Source organism: Pelodiscus sinensis, chromosome 1, assembly GCF_049634645.1.
Source record: "Pelodiscus sinensis isolate JC-2024 chromosome 1, ASM4963464v1, whole genome shotgun sequence".
Lineage (NCBI taxonomy): Eukaryota > Metazoa > Chordata > Testudines > Trionychidae > Pelodiscus > Pelodiscus sinensis.
This window is the reverse complement of record NC_134711.1, coordinates 238,342,341-238,358,558: the sequence shown is the minus strand read 5'-3', so window position 1 is coordinate 238,358,558 and position 16,218 is coordinate 238,342,341. Positions and strand designations below refer to the sequence as shown.

At 40.8% G+C, this 16,218-nt stretch overlaps 1 long non-coding RNA gene across 1 annotated transcript in view; it reads right to left on the bottom strand.

The window, feature by feature from the left end:
• The window catches only part of LOC142826458 (uncharacterized), a 200,207-nt gene that overhangs the window by 183,614 nt on the left and 375 nt on the right, over positions 1-16,218 (bottom strand). The window contains exon 2 of the long non-coding RNA XR_012900587.1: positions 11,837-11,896. This is a non-coding gene — a long non-coding RNA (uncharacterized LOC142826458). The remainder of the gene's footprint in view (positions 1-11,836; positions 11,897-16,218) is intronic.

The following is a 16,218-nucleotide window of genomic DNA, read 5'->3' as shown; positions in this document are numbered from 1 at the left end:
CCCCCTGAGACTTTGAAAAACACCACTTCACAGAGATGAAATTCAGTGTTGATAACTGCTAAGAAATGAATATTGGAAAAATACTCTTTTAAGCACCTGGCACTAGCCACTGTCAGAAAACAGGATACTAGGCTAAATGGAGCATTGTTCTGACCTAGTATAGAATCACAGAATCTTAGAACACTAGAACTGGAAGGGATCTCAAGAGGTCATCGAGTCCAGTCCCCTGCCCTCACAGCAGAACTCAGTACCATCTAGATTATCCCTGTTAGATGTCTAACAGACCTAGTCTTAAATATCTCCAGTGATGGAGATTCCACAACCTCCCTAGGCAACTTATTCCAGTGTTTAACCATCCTGACAGAAAGTTTTTCCTACTGTCCAACCTAAACCTCCCTTGCTGCAGTTTAAGCCCATTGCTTCTTGTCCTATCCTCAGAGGCCAAGGAGAACAATTTTTCTTCCTCCTCCTTGTGACATAATCCTTTTAGATATCTGAAAACCGCTATCATGTCCCCTCCCAGTCTTCTCCTTTCCAAACTAAACAAGCCCAATTCTTTCAGTCGTCCTTCATATCTCATGTTCTCGAGACCTTTAATCATTCTTGTTGTTCTTCTCCGGACCTTCTCCAATTTTTCCACATCTTTCTTGAAATATGGTACTCAGAACTGGACACAATACTCCAATTGAGGGCTAATCAGCGCAGAGTAGAGTGGAAAAATGACTTCTCGTGCCTTGCTCACAACACTCCTGTTAATGCATCCCAGAACCATGTTTGATTTTTTTTGTAACAGTGTCACACTGTTGGCTCATATTTAGCTTGTGGTTCACTATGACCTCTACATCCCTTTCTGCCGTACTTCTTCCTAGACAGTCACTTCCCATTCTATGTGTGTGAAACTGATTGTTCCTTCCTAAGTGGAGCACTCTGCATTTGTCCTTATTAAACTTCATCCTATTTACCTCAGACCATTTCTCCAGTTTGTCCAGATAATTTTGAATTATGACTCTATCCTCCAAAGCAGTTGTAACCTATCCCATCTTGGTATCATCTGCAAACTTAATAAGTGTACTCTCTATGCCAATACCTAAATCAAGTATCAGAGGGGTAGCCGTGTTAGTCTGGATCTGCTTTTATCACTCCTTTTCGCTTTTGAATATCTAAAATGTTGATGATGATATTGAACAGAACTGGTTCCAAAATAGACCCCTGTGGAATGCAACCTGTTTTGCCCTTCCAGCAGGACTGTGAACCGTTATAAATATTCTCTGAGAATGGTTATCCAGACATTTATGCACCCACCTTATAGCAGCCCCATCTAAGTTGTATTTGCCTAGTTTATTGACAGGAAGGTTATGCAAGACCGTATCAAATGCCTTACTAAAGTCTAGGTATACCATGTCCACTGCTTCTCCCTTATCCACCAGACTCATTATCCTATCAAAGAAAGCTATCAGATTGGTTTGACATGATTTGTTCTTTACAAATCCATGCTGGCTGTTATCTATCATCTTATTATCTTCCAGGTGTTAGCAGATGAATTTCTTAATTACCTGCTCCATTATCTTTCCTGGCACAGAAGTTTCCTGGGTTGTTCTTATTTCCCTTTTTATAGATGGGCACTATATTTGCCCCTTTTCAGATCTTCTGGACTCTCGCCTATCTTCCATGATTTTTCAAAGATGATAACTAAAGGCTCAGATACCTCCTCTATCAACTCCTTGATGCATTTCATAAGGCCCTGATGACTTGCTAACATCTAACCTTTCGAAGTGATTTTTAAATTGTGTTTGTTTAGTGTATCTTCTAAATCTCTCTCATTCCCACTAGTATTCACTATGTTAAGCATTCCTTTATCATCAGACTTTTTGGTGAAGACCAAAACAAAGAAGTCATTAAGTACCTCTGCCATTTTCAAGTTTCCTGTTATTGTTTCTCCCTCTTCACTGAGCAGTAGGCCTACCCTGTCCTTGGTCTTCCTCTTATTTATATTTATAGACTGTCTTCTTGTTTCCCTTTATCTGTAGCTAGTTTGAGCTTGTGTTGTGCATTTGCCTTTCTAATTTTGCCCCTGCATATCTGTTTTGTTTGCTTATATTCATCCTTTGTAATTTGTCCTAGTTTCCATATTTTATATGACTTCTTTTTTATTTTTTAGATCATGCAAGATCTCCTGGTTAAGCCAAGGCAGCCTTTTGCCATACTTTCTATCTTTCCTATGTAGTGGAATAGCTTGCTTTTGGGCCATTAATAATGTCCCTTTGCAAAACTGCCAACTCTCTTCAGTTGTTTTTCCCCTTAGTCTTGCTTCCCATGGGACCTTACCTACCAACTCTCTGAGCTTACCATAATGTGACTTCCTGAACTCCATTGTCTCTATTTTGCTATTTTCCCTTCTACCATTCCTTAAAATCATGAACTCTATGATTTCATGATGACTTTCACCCAAAGCTTCCTTCCACTTTCAAATTCTCAACCAGTTCCTGCCTATTTGTTAAAATCAAATCTAAAACAGCTTCCCCTCCCCCGCAGTAGCTTTTTCAATCTTCTGAAATATAAAATTGTCTTCAGTGCAGTCCAAGAACTTATTGGATAGTCTGTGCCCCACTGTGTTAGTTTCCTAACATATGTCTGGATAGTTGAAGTCCCCCATCAGCACCAAATCCTGCGCTTTGGATGATTTTGCTAGTTGTTTAAAAAAAAAACATCATCCATTTATTCTACCTGGTCTGTAATAGACCCCTAGCATGATATCACTTTTGTTTTTTACCTAACCCAGAGACTCTCAACACATCTGTCTCCTATGTCCATCTCCACTTCAGTCTAAGGGTGTGTCTAGACTACATGCCTCCGTCAACGGAGGCATGTAGATTAGACAGATCGGCAGAGGGAAATGAAGCCGCGATTAAAATAATCGCGGCTTCATTTAAATTTAAATGGCTGCCCCGATCTGCCGATCAGCTGTTTGTCGGCAGATCGGGGCAGTCTGGACGTTCCCCTGTCGACAGAAAACCCTTTTGTCGACTGCCCCGTTATGCCTCGTGGGATGAGGTTTACCGGGGCGGTCGACAAAAGGGTTTTCTGTCGACAGGGGAACGTCCAGACTGCCCCGATCTGCCGACAAACAGCTGATCGGCAGATCGGGGCAGCCATTTAAATTTAAATGAAGCCGCGATTATTTTAATCGCGGCTTCATTTCCCTCTGCCGATCTGTCTAATCTACATGCCTCCGTCGACGGAGGCATGTAGTCTAGATACACCCTTAGTGTATACATTTTTAATAAATAAAGGCAACAATTTACCCTGCCTATCCTTTCTGAGTAAACTGTACCCTCCTATATCAATATTCCAATTGTGTGTATTATCCCACCAAGTTTCTGTGATACCAACAATGTCATAGTTGTGTTTAGCTTTTTATATGTTTGTACATTTTATCATTTTCCCATAATTTGCATGGCCTTACTTTGCTTATGACGCCAATCATTAGAAAAAAAAAGTGCATACAGAGGGAAATAACACCTATTAGAGATATTATATAATAATATTTGTTACTTTATATAGCTATCTTTATCAGTGTTCCATAATGCCACCCATTACCACAGTATCTGAACACCTCCCATGTAAAATCGATAGCAATAGTGGACATCATGGCAGAGGAGGGAAAGAGGGAAGGAATCTCTGTTTGGGGTTGGTTTCTCCCACCTTTAGATTTTTGAACATTTCCTTTTTGCAAGAGTGAGGATTGACAACAGTTTATTGTGTTAAAGGGGCTGTCAGTGTTGTGTGTTTCCTATGATGGCAAGGTCTTTTCAAACAGGAACTGTTTGCAGTGATTCCTAAAGACAGTCAGACTCTGGATTCACCTGCTTTCCTGTGGACATTTGCTCCATCACTGAATTCCCTTGACTGAGAATGTCTTGTCCCTACATCTCACATGCCTTATCCTGATCTGTATGGTCATAGAGGAGCACAGTGGTCATGGCTACTCAGATTAAAATTTGATCCTTAATGTAGATTGACCTAGACCTATTCATTGCTTTAAAGATTACTACCTTATACTTTACACTGACATAGGTATGTGGCCAAGAACCAGTAGCATGAGCCTGATGTGAAGTAGTGGTCTAAACCACAGAGAAAGTGAGTGGCCAGTTTATACTGGTTGGAGTCTGTGCATTGACTTCATATTCAGCTTCAGTTACAGTGAATTACAGTAGTAACATTATATAAAACTTAAGAACGGCCATACTGGGTCAGACCAATCGTCCATCCAGCCCAGTATCCTGTCTGCAGACAGTGGCCAATTTAGCATTTATGTTGCACTTTTAAACTTCATTAATAATTGCTCACAAGACTGCTGAGTAGGCCACCATTAAGAACCAGTTTCAGAGGGACTTTGGAAAGGAACTGTGAGAGCCTTTCTTCTAGGATCAACCCCACGTGTAATTATCAAGATGGCCAGTGATGGAACAGTGACCTGTAACAGGTGTGTCATGCTCTCTTCCCTGCCTGAAGACAGAAATGATTTCCTGTGCATGAACTTGGAAGAAAAGATTATTGGCTTCAAGGGGCAAGTTGAGATGCTACTAAGAATCAAACAAGCTGAAGAATTCCCAAAGAACCAGTCCAGAATCACTGGATCAAAGAAGAATGGAGCTGTTCAGAAATGAATCAGTGAAAGAGTAAATCAGAGAGGAGGTCTGCAGTTCATTACCATCAGAGGCAAGAAGTCACTGTGGTATTTTACATGGATGGAAACAGACAAAGATAGGTGGACTGTGGCCACCAGAGAGAACAGAAGCAGGAGGAATTACATACAGCTAGAAGTTTCAAGTCAATATTAGATCCTCAACATGGAAACTATGGAAGATACCTCTCAAGATCCAGTAGGATCAAGAGAATGGGGAGAATGTACCAGTCATGCATGTGGAGGGCTGCTTGATCCAATGTAAGAAAATCAAGCTTACCTACAAAGTGTTCTCCAACTATCTAAGAAAGATAGACAACCTTTGGTGGAGATTTAATACTCAGAAGATTCAAAGGAACATTCAGTGAGGGACAGTGGACATCAGGAAAGCATGCTGCCTTTCCAGAGCCAAAACACAACACTCCATTCTAAAATTAGGTAGTTTTTTTATGAGAAGGCTCCGTTGTTGATGGGACAAAATCAAGCTGTTGAGAACCAAACTAATCAAGAACCAAAGGACATGAAAAGAAGAGAATCCTGATTTGCTTGTGCACTGATGCTAGAAGCCTAGGTAACGAGCAAGAGGAACTGGAATTGCTCATTTATGAGCATACATCTGATCTAGTTGGTACTACTGAAACCAGGTAAGATGACTCACATAATTGACATGTTAAAATCAATGGTTATAACTAATCAGGAAAGACTGTGTGCGCAAAGAGGGAGGGGGTACAGTCATGAATCTGTTTGTGGTAGGGCACCCTCTTTTAGGCTACAAGGGAGGTGCATCCAGGTTCATCCAATGACTCTATCTCCACAGTCCGATCTACTCCCCATGCCCCCTGTAATGCCAACAACCCGTAGTCAGCAAAAGGAGTTAAACAGAAGAAAAGTAAAGAAAAGCTTCCCTTCAGGCTAGGAGCTCCTCTGACTTCATAAGGGCTCTGGGAGTGTCACTGTCCACCTCAAAGTTCACTGAGCTCCAATGCAAGCCCCAGTTATTTCCCCATTTTACTCAGGGGTTCTGCACCCGCCTTCTGCAAGGGCAAGGGCTGTGCAGGTCAGTGCTTTCTCCAGGTCTTGAGAAACTCAAGAGTCTGTTCTCTTCCCAGGCATGTCCTGTTTTTTTTTTTTTTTTAACTATGCCTCCTGTCCAGGCATAATCTGCAGGTGCACTGGGGCAGGGCCACTCCAGCCCAAAGGAGCTTCTTAACCCCTTCCGTGCTCCTGCAGGGTTACAGGCACTCTACGCAAAAATAGAATTACCTGTTTCCAAGTCACTGATAACCCAGAAGAAAACTATCTTTAATGCTTATGAATCCATGTCTTAACAGATACATCACAAGATAGGCATTCGTTGTTACAGATTACCAAGGCACATTAAGAAACAACCACTTCCTTATGCACCTGAGAGAGGAAAAAAAACCTGTGTGATCATGGAGTCTTCAATCTGAGCGACATATGCAGGAGGCCTTTTGCTGCCAGTACTGAAACATCCCTGGTATTTCTAAATTATAGGCAAGAATTATCTTTTAAAAAATTGCAACAAGGGGAATTTTACATTAGATCTCATCTTGATAGACAAAGATTAACTGATCATAGAACTGAAAGTTAGTGGTAGCTTGAGGTAATCATGACTTGATCATATTTATAATGTGCAAGCAGAATAAATTCCAGACCAGTAATACATACACTTGGTGATTTAATGATGAAAATTTCACAAACCTTGAAAACAATTATGAGCCGAATCAGCTGGGAAGAAGACTATAATCAGACAAATGTGAATGATAATTTGGAATCATTTAAGAACTCCTTATTAGATGACCCCAAAACCACAATTCCACACTCTGGCTATGTCTAGACTACAGGTTTTTTTTTAAAAAAAGTAGCCTTTTTAAAAAAAAAGTCACCTGCGTCTAGACTGACGCCACATTCTTTTGAAATTGAATTGAAAGAACGCAGCGGTTTTTTCAACAGCGGTAAACCTCATTTTACAAGGAAGAACGTCATTTTTTTTTGAAAGAGCTCTTTTGAAAAAAGACGTTCTTGACCACGAACAGGGCTTTTTCGAAAGAGAACATCCAGATTGACTGGATGCTCTCTTTCGAAAAAGCAGATTGCTTTTTTGAAAGTGTTGTGGCTGTCTAGATGATCTCTTTCAAAAGAAGCTTTTTCAAAAGATTCTTTTGAAAAAGCTTCTTTCGAAAGAAATGTGTAGTCTAGACATATCCTTAGAAGACGGTCATGCTGGTTAAAAGAACCAGATTTAGAGGGGAAGTGAAGACTGCTGTAAAAACTGAATAATAATATATAACAAATGGAAAAAGGAGAAGCTGGTATGAAGGAATATAAAACAGAAGTTAGGAATTTTAGAAAATGTATATGGGAAGCCAAGGGACACAAGGTGAAATCTACAGATAACATAGATAAGGACAATAAGAAAGAGGTTTTTTAAAAAATATATTAGGAATAAAAAGAAACTTGATAGTGACATTGGTCCACTACAAGATGGGAATGGTTAAATAATCAATAGTATTGCAGAAAAGGCAGAGTTCTTCAACACAAATGTTTTATCTGTATTTGGAGGAAAGCAGATGATGCACCCTTATTATGAGAGCAACTTGTATGGCTGGAGAATGTCAAACAGAAGCTATGGAAGTCAGACATTTTTTAAATTACCAAGTCCAGATAACTTGCATCCAAGAGTTTTAAAAGAGCTGAGTAAGGAGAATGCTGGACCATTCATACTGATTTTCAGTGAGTCTCAGAGCACTGGGAAAGGTCCAGAAGACTGAAAGAAAGCCAATGTTGTGTCATTTTTAAAAGAATGGGATGACTTGGGTAATGTAAAATTTGTCAGCCTGACATAGATCCTGGGTAAAATAATGGAGCAGCTGATATGGGATTCAATAATTAACTAAAGGAAGACTACACAATGAATGTCAAACAACAGAGGTTTGTGGAAAATAGATCCTGTTAAACTAACTTGATATCTTTTTTAATGAGATTACATATTTGGATGATAAAAGAAATAGTGTTGAGGTAACATACTTAGACTTCTCTAAGGAATTTGACTTGATACTGCATGACATGTTGATTTAAAAATTAGAATGATAAAAAATTAACAGTGTACATTAAATGGATTTAAAACTAATAGGTGTCAAAAAGTAACTGAAAATGGAATAATCATTGAGGGATTTGGTTTGGGCCTTGCACTTTTTAACATCTTTATCAATGACCAGAAAGAAAACATAACATAATCACTGAGGGTATGTCTACACTACAGCACTAATTTGAACTAAATTAATTCGAATTAGTTAATTCGAACTAAGCTAATTCGAACTAGTGCATCTAGACCTAAAAACTAGTTCGAATTAGCGTTTTGCTAATTCGAACTAGCATGTCCACATTGAGTGGACCCTGAAGCGGGATTAAGGATGGCCGGAAGCAGTGCCGGCAGGGCATCAGATTAGGACTTAAAGCGTGGAGCTGCTGTCTCAGGCTAGCCGAGGGCTGTGCTTAAAGGGACCCGACCCCCACCCCGGACAGACAGTTCTCAGGGGTTTCCTGCTCGCTTGTCTAACTCGATGAGGGACAGCAAAGCAGTCCTGGCTTGGAGTGCCCTGAATGCCCACACTCAGCACATCAGAGCACTTGGCCATCAGCCCGGCTGCACTTGCCGCAGGCTGCCATCTGACGGGGGAGGGGCAATCAGGGGGCTGCAGGACAAATTCCACCCCGAGGAGCCCACAGAGCCACCCCAGTCCTCCCCATCGGGGGCTCGTACCCCATTCCTCCCTCACCTCCTTCCACTTACCCCTTCCTAGCCCACCTTCCTGATGTACAAAATAAAGGACACGTGTGTTCAAAAATAGAAACTCTCTTTATTGAACAAAACTCGGGGAGACTGGGAAAAGGAGGTGGGAGAGGGGAAGAGAGAGGGTGGGAGAGGGGAGGGCAACTAACATGATCAGGGGTTTGAAACAGGTCCCATATGAAGAGAGGCTAAAGAGACTGGGACTTTTCAGCTTAGAAAGGAGGAGACTGAGGGGGAATATGATAGAGGTCTATAAAAGCATGAGTGGTGTGGAGAGGGTGCATAAAGAAAAGTTCTTCATTAGTTCCCATAATAGAAGGACTAGAGGACACCAAATGAAATGAATGGGTAGCAGGCTTCAAACTACTAACAGAATGTTCTTCTTCACAAAGCAAATAGTCAACCTGTGGAACTCCTTGCTGCAGGAGGCTGTGAAGGCTAGAACTAGAACAGAGTTTAAAGAGAAGTTAGATAAATTCATGGAGGTTGGGTCCATGGAGTGCTATTAGCCAGGGGGTAGAAATGGTGTCCCTGTCCTCTGTTTGTGGAAGGCTGGAGATGGATGGCATGAGACAAATGGCTTGGTCATGGTCTTCGGTCCATCCCCTCCAGGGTAGCTGGTGTTGGCCGCTGTCGGCAGACAGGCTACTGGGCTAGATGGACCTTTGATCTGACCCAGTACGGCCATTCTAGGCTCAGGGCTCAGGGTCGGGGGTCTCAGTGGACCACCTTGATTTTCATGCACACCTGCTCCTGGGTGGCCAAGCTGGCAGCTCTCGTGCCCTAGACGGCCACTTTCCTGTGCCTAGTGCGGAGATCGTGGATGAGGTCCACGATGTCTGCACTAGACCAGGTGGGCGCCCGCCTCTTGCGGACCCGGGCAGGCTCCCAGGAGCCGCCAGCCTAGTCCCGGGAAGAGGCGGAGGGCTGGGTGGCAGCGGGTGGCTGGCTTGAGCCGTGCCAGGTGCAGGGTCTGCTGGCTGGGTGCTGGCAGGCTTGCACCTGACACGGGCACCGTAGCCAGCCTGTGCCCCTTTAAGGGCTCCGTGGCCGGGAGGGGGGAGACGAGTTTCCCTGGTGGTGCCCAGAGTGGCCACCAGGGAAAGCTGGGGAGGGCTAGCCTCCCACTAGTTCGAATTAAGTGGCTACACAGCCCTTAATTCGAACTAGTTAATTTGAACTAGGCTTAGTCCTCGTGGAATGAGGTTTACCTAGTTCGAATTAAGCGCTCCACTAACGTCTCTTAGTTCGAATTAACTTTGTAGTGTAGACATACCCTGATAAAGTTAGCAGACGACTCAAAAATTGGGGGAGAGGTAAATAATTTTTACCAATGGACAGGTTCAGAGTGATGTAGTTCACTTGACAAACAGGGCGCACACAAACAATCTACATTATAATATGGCTAAATGTAAATGTATGTATCTGAGAACAAAGTGTGTAGGCCATACTTACAGGATGGGAGACTCTATCCTTGAAAGCAATGACTCTGAAAAAGATTTTGGGGTCATTGTTGGACAATCAGCTGCACATGAGCTCCAAGTGTGATACTCTGGCCAAAAGAACTAATGAAAGCCTGGGATGACGTGATGTAGCAAAGGTATCTCTCCAAACTAGAAAAGGCATTAAAAAGAGCCTATGGGCCCAACTAGCCCGGCTATACCTCCAGCCAATGCCACACCTGGCGGGGGAAGAATAGGAGCAAACCTGGCTCAGTTCAAGGCTGACTGGGGGGTCAGAAGCTAGTTCTGCCTCACTACATAAGGTGAGCTTCACTACAACTCTTAACAGCTAGGACAGCTGCCAAGGGAGAAGCATTGTGTCCTTAGAGAGGCTGTTGAGAATGGTAAGAACCCAGCATCAAATTAACCTTACTATTTAAACACATTGTATGGCTAGGCCCCTCCAATCTGATATCTTCCCACCTAGAGGGACCTAAGGATGAGGCAGGAAGCTACAAATGGTCCACAAGGGGAAGCTATTCCAAGAAATACATTACACACTATCTGGACTATTGGGACTACACACTAAACAAAAGGGACATGGGTAGGAAGTGGCCCGGGACAGCAGACTTTGACTCTGCAGAGGATTCTGTAAATGTTGCTTCCCATAGAGCCCTGGGCAGGGACCTGATGGAATGGGAGGGCCCAGGTCCCCCTTCCACGCACTGTTACAGCCTAAGACCCAGATGTAGGATAAGGTCAGAAGATTCCCAGCCTAAGGCAAGAACCAGGCACTTCTTCCAGCTACTCAGAGATGCCAGGGGCTAGAAGACAGGTACAATGACCACTAGGCTTCCCCCCACCCTCTATGCACCCTATCATAGATGCATGAGCAGGGGAATCTCATGTAGGAGTAGAGAGGTTATTTTAACTCTGTACTGGACATTGGTGTGACCACTAGTGGAATACTGTCTACAGTTCTGGTGTCAACAATTCAAGTGGGATGTTGATAAACGGGAGGTCAGAGTAGCACTACGAAAATACTTAAAGGATTAGAAAACACGCTGTATAGTGAAAGACTCAAGGAGTGCAAACTGTTTAGCTAAACAAAGAAAAGGTTAAGGGATGACTTGATTACACTCTATAAGTATCTATAAATAATGGACTTTACAATGAAGCAGAGAAAAATAAAGCGTTATCTAATGGCTGACAGTTGAAGCTAGGCAAATTCAGAAGGGAAACAAGGCATACGTTCTTAACAGTGAAATAAATTAAATATTGAAACAATATAAAAGAGTTGTGGTTGATTCTCCATCACTAATAAGTTTTAAATCAGGATGGGATGTTTCCCTAAATTAAAGATCTGATCTAGGAGTTATTTTAAGGAATTTCTATGGGGTCCATGTTATGCAGGCAGTCAGACTAGATGACAACAATAGTCTCTTCTGGCATTACAATCTATACACTCAGAAAAACATTTGAGCTTATACTTAAATCCATCGCTATTCAGGAATGCACAATTAATATTAAGCATATGCCTAATTAACTCTGCCATGAAGCCTCTAGGGGTTTCATGCCAGTCCCAAGCCTGGATAAAGGAGGAGAGTTGGTCAGATGAGTGTCAATGCACTGGTTGTAAAACAACAATACAAATTAAATCTGATGCAAGTACGACCAAATGATAAAAGACGCCGACTTGGACATCCCCCAGATAAACAAGGTCCACGATACCAATCAAGTGATCAGGGTTGGGTCGATAAGTGGGCTACTGAAAGGAAACTACAACTAACACAAATCACACAATATTTTGTCTAGCACTTCTTTCCTCTTCTACTGCTAAGCATTCTGAGGGGGTTCTAGAGGTAGAACCACCCAGTCTGGAGGTGCTACTCTTACCTGTATTTAGAGAAGCTGATGTAAGCTGAAAGGAGAATTGCACTTCTTGTATTCCCATCTCTTTTCAGTAAAACAAGAAAGGAAATAAAATTCATTTGTACAAGAGATGAAAAAATTGTGATTTTTGACATGGCTAATCTATCCTACTTACACTTTACCAGAAAAGACAAAAGTAAAAAGGACAATTAAACAGACTGTGTAGAGACAAGCAATAAACTGAAAAAGCCAACAACAATACATCACAAACAGCTCAGTAAATAATAGTGCAATTTTCATAGCTAATAGAATGGTTTAACACCTGAATACATTCATATGCCTGATTAAACACAAACATAAACCTATAAAAGAAGATTATAAGTTGCAATATCTATTTGCAAGTACTCTCATATTAACCACTGTTGTATTCTTTTCCAATTACATTCCTTTAATTATTTTCATTAGGAAAGCAGTTCACATTAGAATAGTCACCATCACTTTGGGTTTAAAACAATTGATTGCATTATATATACAGTATTTTGCCAAACTGCAGGTCTAAGTATTGGTCTTAGGCCTGCTCTACACTAGTTACATCATTCAGGGCTGTAAAAAGTTTCACATCATAACCAGTGGAATTAGGTTGACCTAAAACCAGTGTTGATGTGGCTAAATCAACAGAAACCGCCTTGGAGAAGTGGGTTAACCACAGCAATGGGAAAAATCTCTTCCACTGATATAGGAAAGAACTATATTATGGCATTAAAATGGCATTGCTGCAGCAACATGGCTGTAGTGTAGCCACAGCCATCACATAATTTTTACTTAATTTTGCTCAGATATGATTTATAGATTAGTATTATGAAGAACCTTCCTGTTTTAGCCCCAGGCAGTCTCATTGGAGCAACATAAAAATAACTTGCCATGAAATACATTGGGACAGTTACCACATGGACTAGAAATCAAAATCAAGGGTCTTCAAAGCAGGAAAGAGGTACACATTTAAACTTTCTTCTAAGAGACATAGACTATAATAACAGAGCTGACCATTAATCAGGGAAGTCCAAGTTCTATCTCTGTGAATGGCCAATACCTTATGTTTTGGAAAACAGTAAAATAACTCATATATATAGGGTGCATCTACACAGCAGGGCTTAACTCAACATAAGCTATGCAAATTGAGCTACATCAATTGCGTAGCTTATTTTGAAACTGATTATTTCACGTTTTGATGCTGTCTGCACACCACTTATTTTGAAATAGAGCACTCTTCCTCCAGCTTCCCTTAATCCTCATAAAATGGGGGTTACAGGAGTCGGAGTAAGAAGTCCTCCAGCTTGACAGTATTTCAACATTATGCTGAAATAACTGCCTGCTTTGTAGAGAGGGACTATATTATTTTGAAATAACACTAGTTATTTTGAAATAATTTTGCTGTGTAGATATAACCATCAATGGCTCTGTAGTGGCAAGTAGCAGATGCTTCAGAGGAAGATATAAGAACCCCAAAGTAGGCAGTGTTACAGATATGACAATTTCCTGCAATATCCTTTAAAGACCTTATTGTATTACGAGTTTATATTATGGTGGGGTGGGACTGTATGTGACTTCTCTAGGAGGAAGATTAATCAAATAGAAGTCTTATCAGTACATCAAAAAGACATCAATAATAATGCAGAAAAACTAAAAGTGTTCAATTAATGTTTCTGTTTTGTATGAAGATTGATAGGTTACATGGGATAATTTGTTCAAAGCACCTTTGAGTTAAGAATATTTGTGTCCATAAGTCTATTTCATAAAGCATGGGGAGGGGAAACATTAGAGCAACATTTTAAATAAGACTGTTGGCAGTGGCAGTCCTGAATATTCTGTAATATCTCAAGCTGGGGTGTGAGAAGTGTCTGAGGTCAAGACCAACAAATACTTTAACGTGAACTGCTTGACTTTAATGAAGATGGGAGGAGCCAATCCCTACATTTTTCTTTTTGCCTTGTAGCAATTTAAACTTTATGCTACTCTTCCTAATGTCCTCTTTCTTCTCTCCTCTTTCACATCTGCAAAGAAAAAAACAAACCAAAAAACCATTCAAGTTCTACTTAATAATATAAAAAGCATGCATTGACCAGAGTCTGCCTTCTTCACACTGAGTAGCACCTTGCTCCACAAGTTTGTGAATATAAGGAAACACAAGAAGAGAGCAACAAAGTAGTAAAATGTTCATTCAAATAATGTTTGTTTTCCCTGCTAAAGAGAAAAGAACTGAGCACCAATTCATCTCATGTCTTCAAATAGTATGAGAAACATATGAGAAAAAAACATTTACAAAATAAGGCCCTGATCTTGCAAACTGCTCCATGAGCCCCATTGAACTCAGCTGCAGTTTGCAGTATCATGGCCTAAGATTTGGATCCTCAAAGATATTTAAGTCCCCAACTGCCATATACTTCCACAGAAATTGCGAGTCGTGTCTTGAAGGCTGTGGGCCTAACTCGCACACAAGCCATCCTTAGCCCTTCCTTCTTTTCCCTTTATTGCTTACATTCTCCTTTTTCCCTTATCACCTTTTATTCTTTCCGGTCCTTCATCCTTTATTTTTATGTATCTATTGTACACTGCATGGGTGGTTGATTTTTATATTAAACACTCTGGACTAAACCTCCAAGCATTTCAAATGCAAGCAATGTTGAGTCCTGTTTGCACAGGACCTACTCCAAAGTGATGTTTAATGTTCTTGTGCTCCTGTTGGTTCTGCAGAAGATAACTAGAAAATACTATTGCTAGAGCTGTGCACATGTCTGCCAGCATAATCTCTGCTTAAGTTTGTACACAAAATAGGGAAGAACACAATGGAATCATGTTGGTTTTTCTTCCATTAAAAACAAAGGAAAAAATCTTTGAGTGCCAAGTGGATCTGGTCAAGATTACTCAAAATACATGTTTAAATTCGTCCTGGCTGTAACAGTACACAGTAGTTCAGTGCAGCCAGGATGGATTTGGACCACTTTATTTAATAGCTTTTAACAAAGTGGAAAGTGCCATACTTCTGGTGCCCCTTTACTATCATTTTATAACAAGCAATGAAAAACAGCAATTTAGTGCTGATACAATGCATCTATTGTGCTACATTGTACTACATTAGGAGACTGAAATATTATACCTAGGTGCTTTACTGTCAGACTAAACTAAGGAAACTGGAAAGCTTTAGTGACACAAAGCTTTGGAAGAGATAATGTCTACAAGCATCATCCTTTAGGTCAGGGGTATGGCCCCTGACTGATTTTTCTAAAGGTTCCCCACCCCTATTTTTGCTCGTCCTTCTTATTTGCACTATTCCTGAAATCCATTGTCTCTATTTTGCTGTTCTCCCTTCTACCATTCCTTAGAATCATGAACTCTTATGATTTCATGATCACTTTCACCCAAAGCTGCCTTCCACTTTCAAATTCTCAACCAATTCCTGCCTATTTGTTAAAATCAACTCTAAAACAGCTTCTCCTCCCTCCCAGTAGCTTTTTCAATCTTCTGAAAAATAAAATTGTCTTCAATGTAGTCCAAGAACTTATTGGATAGTCTGTGCCCCGCTGTGTTAGTTTTCCAACATATGTCTGGGTAGTTGAAGTCCCCCATTAGCACCAAATCTTGCGCTTTGGATGATTTTGCTAGTTGTTTAAAAAAAGAATCATCTATTTATTCTACCTGGTGTGTAATAGACCCCTAGCATGATATCACTTTTGTTTTTTACCTAACCCAGAGACTCTCAACACATCTGTCTCCTATGTCCATCTCCACTTCAGTCTAAGTGTATACATTTTTAATATATAAAGGCAACAATTTACCCTGCATATCCTGAGTAAACTGTACCCTTCTATATCAATATTCCAATTGTGTGTATTATCCCACCAAGTTTCTGTGATACCAACGATGTCATAGTTGTGTTTAGCTTTTTACATGTTTGTACATTTTATCATTTTTCCATAATTTGCATGGTCTTACTTTGCTTATGACGCCAATCATTAGAAAAAACGTGCATGCAGAGGGAAATAACACCTATTAGAGATATTATATAATAATATTTGTCACTTTATATAGCTATCTTTATCAGTGTTTCATAATGCCACCCATTACCACAGTATCTGAACACCTCCCATGTAAAATCGATAGCAATAGCGGACATCATGGTGTAGGAGGGAAAGAGGGAAGGAATCTCTGTTTGGGGTTGGTTTCTCCCACCTTTAGATTTTTGAACATTTCCTTTTTGCAAGAGTGAGGATTGACAACAGTTTATTGTGTTAAAGGGGCTGTCAGTATTGTGTGTTTTCTATGATGGCAAGGTCTTTCCAAACAGGAACTGTTTGCAGTGATTCCTAAAGACAGTCAGACTCTGGATTCACCTGCTTTCCTGTGGACAT